This window comes from Amphiura filiformis, chromosome 14, assembly GCF_039555335.1.
Source record: "Amphiura filiformis chromosome 14, Afil_fr2py, whole genome shotgun sequence".
Classification (NCBI taxonomy): Eukaryota; Metazoa; Echinodermata; class Ophiuroidea; order Amphilepidida; family Amphiuridae; genus Amphiura; species Amphiura filiformis.
Window position 1 is genome coordinate 44,711,015 of NC_092641.1, and position 9,352 is coordinate 44,720,366.

A 9,352-nucleotide genomic window follows, 5' to 3' on the forward strand; every position below is an offset into this window, starting at 1 on the left:
ATTATCTACAGTTGTACAGGGTGTCCCAGAATGATCTATACCGGGAAAGATGGAATTTTTTAGGTATGAAGGGCATGTTAAATGGTCATATTGTTTTGCATTTTAAGTTTTACATATATTAAGCTTTCTCAGATTTTTTAGATTTTAAAAATTGGACGGTTCTAGTAGAAGTTATAGAAGATTGCGTAAAAATGGTGAATTCTAAGTTTTGACAACGCAACCTATTTTGAAAATCTGTAACATTACTAACCGTTCAGCACAAAGTTATTTGGAAAAAGTTATGCAGGTATTTTAGTTGTGCCGTGATCATATTTCACCTAAATAGCCGATATCTATCTATTATTTATGACGTTACGAAGCAATCATTATATGGAATTAAGGATTTGTGGCCTAATCCCATTCTCTCTTTGGCGGTAGTTTTAAATATAGTTATTGTGGTGTGAGGTCCATGTCATTTGAAATGCTTGCAGAGATCGAACTGGTTGTGGTACAGAAAAGACGGCTCCTCAATTTACTGTACAGCGGCGTGGATTTCTTACTGGCAAACCGGCAGCTATGTTGAGACGCCAAGAAGATTCATTAGACGATAGTGTATAACGTAAAGAAGTTTGACGAGCACGGAACTGTCAGGAATCGGCAGAGTGAAGCTTCAGGTGCTCGTAAGACTGTAAGAACTAGACCGAACATTGCAGCTGTACGGCAAACTTTAAGGCGCAACCCCAACAGTAGTTGTCGTCGAAATGCTGTGCCAAACATCCCACGTTCTTCATTTAATCGTATCGTGCCATTTTTCAATGGTATGCGAGTCGTTTTTCATCGATTTTACATTATTGCATGCAACGCCAAAACAAATAAAGGTAGCGTGCTGAAATTAACAAAATAAGTAGGAGACATGTCTAACATTATAATGCCGGTATCAAAAATAGATACATTGCCCGTCTTCTATTTTTAGTTATTTTTGCAAACACGGTACAAATCATTCTGGGACACCCTGTATTTATGATTGAATTGAACATCTAGGCAGTCTTAATAAGCGGCAAAACAAACATGAACCTTCCAAAATAAATGCACATTTGACGCTGTGATTTCGCATTCCTCGTCGCTTCCTCTCTCCAGGTACCTGTACTTTAAGTTTGCTCTTACCCAGCCCTTAAGGTTACATACCACTAATAGGCCTGGGCGATACATGGAAATACGACGAGTAACTATTTGTTTGCATGGCATCTGAAAAGACTGCACTAAAATCGCTGAAATTGATCAAGTTATATACCCAAAAAAGTTCTTTTTAGGGTTTGATGCTTCAAAATGGTATATTTTCTCTCATTATATGACATTTTTGTTTGTAATAGTACCAAAATTCATACGCATGGCTTTTGTTTTCAGTAAATATTCGCCCTACCATATTGTAACTTTCAGCTTCGAGGGCGCACTGCCGTTTTACGGTGTTTACGGCTCAGTGCGTTAAAACAAGAAAAGTCTCAGGTCAACCTGTTACGAGCCGTACTTGACTCAAGGGCAAAATCACCTTTTACCCGAATTCACACGAATGCACGACACAAATACACTGTTTGGTTAAGCTAACAAAATCTAAGTCTTTAATTGAAAGCATGATATATTTGGTATAATATATGACAACAAATGCACATACACAATAATCAAATATAATCACTCTTTATCTATTTTGTACTTAGCCAGCATTCTTCTTCTTGGCAATCATAAAGTTCTTGCAATGTTCTGGATTACTGATGTAATATATCCTTATTCACTTGTCCTGCGAAAATCAGCGAAGTCCAGTGAACACTTGAGTTTATGAATATCCTTGCGTATGAAATCCTCACACAAAAATGGCGTCGCTTTCTCCTTGCGTTGCTTTCTCCTCCAAACTTAACTCCTTGCGCCGCTTGCTCCAAACCTTTCACACTATATCTTCAGGAAGCAGTACTGCGATGCAGTTGTCCCCACTTATTTTAACAGTTGCGTTGCTCCTTTAACCAGACTTCAGCAAATCGGCAGAAGAATATATTTTCCTTTCTTGGAAGAAGTACGTTCTTTGACGTATTCTAGATCTTCTCCGACAACACTGGCAGGTAGTAGTGCATTGACTACTTAAATTAATTCTGGTTAGCAATTTCCTTTCTTTGAAGGAATTGGACTGTAAGCATATTAGCTAGCTAGCCCAGATGAACACAATAAAATGTGAATCATTGTTTACATTTTCTTATTATATACCCAGCAGTGGGAAAAACCCCATTCTATTAATAGGCAATTACTTCCTTCACACTATTCTGCAGTCTGGAAAATTCCCAAGTCTTAATTATAACATTCACCTTTCACATGACATCATTTCCTGAGGGGAATCCCCTGACATCACTTCCTGAGGGGAATCCCGTGACATCATCTTAACTTTACAATCTCTAGAGGTATTCCCATATGATCCTAAATTAGAAATGATTCATTTGATCATGTTGATGCAAGAAAGGGGAATCCCTAAAATGTCTCATGACATAGATTTTAATTGTAAACAAAGATAAATCATCAAATTAAATTACTCAGGGCACATCACAAACCTATGTTGAGTTTTTGATCATTTGGCATCTAAATCATATAGTTTAACCTGATATTAGTGGCATTTAACTGTGAGAGTTCTGAATATGAGAAAATTCCACCCGAAACTAGCCATTTTCCCATTGAAACCCGTGTAATACCTAATTAGTGGTATTTAACCTTAATGTGCGCTAACTACAATATTTATTTTTAGAACAAATAATTTTGTATGCGGCTATGGGCATCAAATTGGAGGACACATTTTGTAAAAACTTTGCGTAGCCTGATTCTGCCTGAATACATTATTCTATGATTTAAAATAATTTAACTGGAATAGCCCATTGTATATCCTATGTGGGATAGGCATGCACTTTGGTGTCAAATCATCCCTGTCAGAATACTGAGCTTGTTTCTTTCAGGCGTACTCCCGGCCCCAACTCAACACAAAAGTTGACAACCATAAGAGTTACCAAATCTTTCAAAGGCAGCCTTTGCAATGATTTTTCATCAAATTTACCCCCCCTTTTTCATGCAAAATCGAGGACTAAATTTGGCCAAAAACAACCCCTTTTTTGTAGTTTTTAATGACCAGAATTTCAAACACCCCTTTTCAATGATTAGAATTTCAAACACCCCTTATCAATGACACTAAATATTGACATAAAATTTCTTGATTTTCTCAAGTACCCCTTTTATCCAAATTTCGCGGACAATGCAAATTAAATACCCCTATTTTGCTGATTTCACTGTCAAATTTCACGGACAGTGTAAATTAAATACCCCTATTTTGCCAATTTCGCGGTTAAAAAAATAGCCCCTTTTCTGCGCAATTTGGTAGCTCTCATGGTTGTCAACCTTTGTGTTGAGTTGGGGGAGTGGGGGCGTACTATGGAATTTCTGCGTACGATTTTAATTTCTCGGAAAAAATTGAAGATGGCTACCTCCATCAAAATTGAGGCATAATTCGACAAAACTAGCTGTTTAAAGCAGAATTTTTAACCCTTTATATTAACTTTGACCAAGCAAATAGGACCCTGAACTGCCAATAGAGGTTATCCGTGTCCTATAAGCTGCATATCCTACCAACGACTGCTATACCTTGTTTAGGACTTTCAAAAGAAGTACCTGCGTGTGCAACCATGACTGTTTCAAAATAATCCGCCAAAGTCATGCAGGTAACTCCGAGGTCATGCATTGAATTGGTTTGAATAAGGAATACTACGGGAATCAGCGTCTTTTGTTAGAAGTCACACATGAGTGAAGTGGATAACCTCTATAGTTTGCAGCCACGCTATCTGCAAGCTATAATTATGATTTAATAGTAAAGAGTGTTTGTTATGTAAACAAATTTTAAAAGATAAGTAATCGGCCTGGGTCAGAATATCACAAATATAGAATTTTTTGTTTTGTAAAGGCCGATGTATACCCCACAATCGAAGTATGAGGCATCCCACGATAATGCGATGATTTGTCATCTCATCGAGATGCATTCGAGTTTGAAATTTTTTGATTATGTTATTGATGATTACCCGACATTGATTTTCAAGCAGCCAATCAGAAGCATGCAGGTAGGCGCATAACTAGCCTTGACATTAATTTTCATTTTTACTCTCCCGATGTTACCGAAAATATTTTCCCGCCTGCCCGACTCCGCCACCCCTCTGCTTACGCATCTGTCTGCAGCGTTGGGATTTCGTGACCAAGATATTAAGCTAAATCGAAATGCAACAATCAGCAATGGCCAGAAATCCACCCCGCGATGAGATGAAAACCTATACATCGGGCATGAAATAGTAACCTGGCTGATAAGGAAATCGGACATGCACAAGTATTTATATCGCACTGCTATCACTGGTCCCTTTGATCGCTGACATTAATATATATTAAAATTCGGTTTGAAATACAAATTACAGTATAATATATCCAGATATATTTGGTTCAGTTTAAGTTCTATTATAATTAAATGATGTCATTTCGGACGATAGTTTCTGTATTGGGCAGAAACGCGAGTAAGTTAGAAACTACGAGTGGATCGCGATTTGGATGTCATAAGTCTTTCGTATCACTCAACGCATGGACCCGTTTTAACTCGCAAGGTAAGTTGCTGGTGCATGGTCGGTATCAAAAACCTGTCATTCAAATCTGCGTCTTAATGCTCTGTGTGCTGTATGGCCATATATGCTTCAACATAAAAAGACTGATTTTCTCAAAATATCAAGAGCTGTCTCAAAAATATTTGAACCAATCCCGGGGAACCAATACTAGGCTTTGTACTCATTATTTTTATTGCATTTTTCATGCTTATTCCGAAATGGTCACGAAAATTTAAGAACATTTGAAACTTGTGGTCTGCAGTTGACACTAGCGTGGAGAGGGCAAAACTGTTATAGACAAACCAAAATAATTCTTCAGAACCAAAAACTTGAACAGGCCCTTTCTATAAAATGTGTGAAAACTACAAATCGAGGGATTAGTGGCAGAGGGTCCTACCTGCAGATAGCACATTTTACCCTAAACCCTCGTTATGTATTTTTAGCATAAAATAGCACGTGTGTAGGAGACAAAGAGCTTGAATACCGTATAACACATAGACTATGCCATAATCGAATTTTATTAAAAATATGTTATTATTAGTCATGATGAACCCATTTCGTTGAACTCAAAATTATACTGATGTTTATTAAAATTAAATTATTCAATAGTAATGGTCATAAAGAGTTTAAAATATCAGATGATTAGTGACAATAAAAGTAATTGAATGCAACATTATCTTGCATAATTATAATGGCACACTTTAATACTGAACAATTCTGATTTTGGAATCTACCAGTTTATTGATAGCGAACCCCGAAAATCCGACTATGGACTTTGAATTTTAAGCAGAACTTTACCCCGGGACTTTGCTCTCTAAAAACACACTGTCAAGCATACTTGTTTATCAGTCCATTAACCACAAGTACTAAGCATGGTATAGTACAAGACGCGCTAGATGTTTGATGAGAGATTAACTTTCGCGTCAACACAAAAGCGCCGCAAATACCACAGATAGTTGTGTACGGTGTAGTTAATGGTATTAAAAGGCGCGGGCCCGGAAGATTTAAACCATAGCGAGATATGGGCGACCAATCACAAGGCAGATCCATTTAAAGATGCATTACATCATGGCCAATTTTAGTTAGGCCAGAAATTGGCCTAACTCTCCATAGAGTCCCGTGTTAAAAATCTTAACCGCAAGGCAAAGTCAGTAGTCCACTTGGGAAGCTAACAAACAGAGGGAGTGCGGTGACTGAAAAGATCAGATACAGATGTGAAAATCTATCAGTTGCACACAAATCAGTTTTATGCTTAAATGTAATAGCCAGAGTATGTAAAATGGGCAAGTGGACTACGGAGAAGTCTATATAACACATAGAGATGAACTGCTATGATCAGCTCGTGATAGGCGGTAATTATTCGGTTTTTGTTACTGCTCGAGTTAGAGTCCAAACTTACGCTCGCGTAAATTCACAAAAGCGCGTGTCATTCTCGCAATACACAAAGCGCAGTTCGCGTAGGTGCTGCGCCCAGCTGTGTGTGTGTGCAATTCTATATCAATCCACGATGTTATGAGTCCCGGCTATAACGAGCTGATCAGAGTATATACTGTTCACATAATTCTAATTTGTTGAACTTCCTAAATTTGCCTAATTAACATACTTTTGAATTTATCTAATTTGGGGTTACCTAATTAATCATCAATACTCATAGGTGTTTACATACGTGACGTTATTAGAAATTGTCGCCTTGTCAAAATATTTTTGCCGTACATTGACGGACATTCGCACTTTTATTTCCATTACGGGTACATTGTGAAGCACCGTATAGTAGCTGAGGTGTTAGCCCAATATGTTATGCTGATGGCCCATATTGACTTTGGCTAAATAAGCTATATTTTTCCTAGATAGGTGTCGCTTCTCGTCCGCTACTTTTATTTTCTCAGACGACGTGACCTTTTGAGGTCATTTAGTAGACTTTCTTACCACTCGTTTTTATTATCCTAACTACAGTTCGCATAATTGAAAAGTGAACGGCGACGCACGTGGTGCGAACATTCTTGCCCAAGCCAACAGTATCTGGTTCATCGATATTTATGTTTCATCCGGGGCGGTTACGCCTTCAACCACACATCAGTATACATATCACCACTTCTAGTTGTCTATATAATTTCTTTGGTAGGATAGAAAATAGTCATCGGGGGTTAGCCGTTCAGGGCAGGGATTCTCAACTATTATGACTTAAAGCCATATTATAACATTTGCTGAGGAGGACGCCCTCACTGAATTTTTAGAATTCTTTTTTTACACGATTAAATTGTACTTTATTAAACCAATATACCCTGCAAAAATCAAGACTCTAGGTGCTGTAGTTTTGTCAAAATCCGAGATTTTGAATAAAACGCCGGAACCAGCGCTTTATTATTACGATGGAATTAGTAGTCGAACGCATACACGATGTTCATAACACACAGTACGTACACGGCGTGCAGGACAGTTATATACATAACAAAGGGTCGTACCATAACATGACCGAAGGAGTGGTTCATATTGGCGACATTTGCGCTGGTAGTAAATTCCAATTTTCTTTGCTTTGCCGTAGTTGTTCGGCTCAAAAATAAAAGGGGATATATCTGAGAGTTAAAGCTAACATTTTATGGCAAAGAAATTTTGTTTGAACATGTTATAATATGGCTTTAAGTGCCACATATCTTTGAACATGAGGTCTGAAGTGCCAAACAATGCAAATGGGCACATATTTCTTATCATTTTCTTTGTTTATGAACACTTTCCGAGTGTCACACAGAGGAATGCAAAGTGCCACCAGTTGAGAACCCCTGGTTTAGAGCAAGGGAAGCCCTATCTGCAATAGCTGACAGGTGTCATACTTTTAGATGTGTACAGTATAGAATGCACAAATTATCCAAATATCTATGGGATAGCTATTTCGGACAGGTCCTTCTGGTCCTAAACCATCGAAATATAAAATCTGCCTTGGGCACTTCGGAGTTCTTCAGTAATCATAAACCTACTTAGTATTCGCCTTAGTAGTAAACTTAGTAAAAACCCACAGAGATATTATTTTACAATGTCAATCAGGAAAAACATCGAGTTTCCACAGATACTAAAATATCAAATTTGAGGGAGATTATGTCCCGGCATGAAGGATGACCATCGTCTTTTAATGATGCTTCAATTAATTTGACTTCAGATGTTCGCAGCAATATTACACCAGTGGACTGTCCAATGCACGACAACAACACTGAGAGAAATAATCAACCGAATTGGCAACGGCAGCGACGGAATAAGAGTTCCAAGGTCGGCACTATAGAAGACGTTGACATCATCACTGCAATCGGAAGTGAATCCAAGACTTCAGTTCGACCTTTTAATGAGATCCCTATACCAGGTACAGAATAAGTGGGTTGTGATATAATCTGTATAATTATAATTTTTAATTACACTTACAATTACATGTATTATTAATTGAAGGTGTTTAAAAAGTTAATGATTTATTATCTTACTATGCAATGTTTGTTTTCTACGTACGACGTAACAGAGGAGTTTTATTTTTCAAAAGGTTCTAAGTCTAAACTCGGAAAGTTGTCAAAGGCCAGATGAAACATCACAACATTGTCAAGATACGATCAATGAAAAATTACACCGTTGATGCTTTGTTAACTGCCATTTCACTGGCAGACTGGTCTGGGGTTTTTTGTACTGATGTCAATAGATCATGGTGTGTTTTTAAAACAGTTTTATCAAATATTATTGAAACCTTGGCTCCTGTCAAAGAAATCAGACTCAAAAATCACACTGAACCTTGGATGACTAGTGAAATCTTAGAAGCAATTAAATTGAGAGATAATCTTTTATACAGGTTCAAGAAAGAACAAAAGCCTGAATTGTATTCTGAGTATTCCAGATTAAGAAATAAAATTCAAAGGGATGTGAAAAAGGCCAAGAGTAGTTTCTTTAGGGATAAAATTAAAGAATTTAGATTCAATCCCAAAAAACTCTGGGAGCAATTGAAAACCCTGGGTTACAGTAATAAAAGCAAGGATCAATCTCGTGTTATTCTTAAAATTGATGGTGACCTTTGTTTTGATCCTAGCACAGTTGCCAATCATATCAACCAGTTCTATACTACTGTTGCTAGCACATTAGTCAACAAATTGCCTGCCTCTCTCGGAGAGTTCAGCGTGAACTCCACAATTTTTTCGAGCCATTACAAAAAACTGGGCGTGTCACCTAATGCCTTTAAATTATGCCCTGTGTCAAGTGATTTTATCTTGAAAGAGCTTCGCTCTCTTAATCCCAACAAAAGCACTGGCCTTGATGGAGTTCCTGCCAAATTTCTGAGAGATGGGGCAGCATTATTAAAAAATCAGTTGACCCATATAATTAATGTGTCAATAGTTACTAGCACTGTACCAACTGAATTTAAGCTTGCTCGTGTAAGACCCTTGTACAAAAAAAATAGTCGCTCTGAGGTTGGAAACTATAGGCCAGTGAGCATTTTATGTGTTACATCAAAATTATTGGAAAAAGCTGTGTATTCTCAGCTGGAGACCTATTTGAGAGAAAATAATATTTTGTATGGGTACCAATCTGGGTTTCGGAGTTCATTTTCTACTGATACCTGCTTAATTCACCTCAACGACTATATCAGGAGTCAAATGTCCATAGGTAATTAAACCGGTTTAGTCTTAATTGATCTACAGAAGGCATTCGACACTGTTGACCATGTCATTCTCTGCCAAAAACTTAGAGCC